We start from the raw sequence: 1,371 nt of genomic DNA on the forward strand, positions 1-1,371 counted from the left end.
TATATATACTGTATAATCATTATTATATACACATGTATTTTGTTGCTGTTTTTTTCTCCATTTTTGCAGATGTGCAGACAGATGTCAGGTGTGTTGTCTTGTGTTTTCTTGGTGTATATTTCACATACGTATCTTCTAATCTCTCGTTCAATCTTTCCCATTACATTTCTCCTTTTTATTCTCTTTCTTTGTCTTCTTCTCTACATTAAAAAACAAAACGAGGTTTGCAATGTTGTGATACCAAACTTCAGTTGCATTTTGTTTGGGTTGGGGGTTCTATTCCCTGCAGAGTGCCAAAGAATCCTTTGGCAAGACACTCTGGATGTGATCTACTAAGATCTGAAACAACAAGTGCTAAATTGTGTGTGCAAAGTAAAATAATTACACATCCTATTGGTGGGCTTCTATGATTGTGTGCAAATGATTACATGTGCAAAAGGCAAAAAAAAAGAGAGACAAAAAACGAGGAGAGTTTGAGAGAGCAGAGTGGCTGTGAAGAAAATGATTTGTCTCAAATATTTGTATTTCTTACAGTCCAAATTTGTTATCCCTGTTCCTCCCTCCAGTATTTTGCACATTCTGTTAATCATTATTATATTAACATTTATTAATACATATATTCTGCATATTCATGAAGGCAAACATGCTGGATGGATTACGTCTACTATTTTGCTCATTTGCAGTCCTCAGTGCACGGTTAGTAGATCAACTTTGCGAGCTCTACCAAATTTGTACATGTTTATATTAACAAACCTTTAGTAGATCAGGCTGTGTAAACCAACTGCCCAATGATCTGCTTTTGTGTGTGTAAAAATATATCAATGAATACCTGAGTGTGAATGGGTGAAGAAGTAACTTTTTGGCATTAGAAAGTCCTTTGCATAACATGAAGAGGTTAAAAAGCCCTTCTATAAGTTATGAATCATTTACTTTAGCTCACATTTTGTCCTCCATGTAAGATATTGTGTTTTTAATTTATCCACAGACACTTTAGCTACTGTTTATGCAGCAAAGTGGAACTTCCCAAACGCCTACAAGTGGAGAACTCAGTAATGACTATATGCAGTAGATTCTGATTTTACAGCTGTTTGCAAACGTTTCATTTCACTTTGGACATTATCATTTATTTTGTTGATTTTGTCTTATTTGTTACATATTTAGGATGATTTTTTATTTCAGTCCTTCTGTACTTCTTTCATCTTTCTTTCTGCAGTGCTAAAAGAGCTCCTGGTGTTTCAGCTCTCAACATCTGCTCATATTGGCCATTAGAGTTTAATTATTAATAGACAATGTAGGGCTGATCCTGCTGCTTTTCACCTCAGGGTACACACACACACACACACACACACACACACACACACACACACACAC

This window comes from Austrofundulus limnaeus, unplaced genomic scaffold (genome assembly GCF_001266775.1).
Source record: "Austrofundulus limnaeus strain Quisiro unplaced genomic scaffold, Austrofundulus_limnaeus-1.0 Scaffold221, whole genome shotgun sequence".
NCBI lineage: Eukaryota > Metazoa > Chordata > Actinopteri > Cyprinodontiformes > Rivulidae > Austrofundulus > Austrofundulus limnaeus.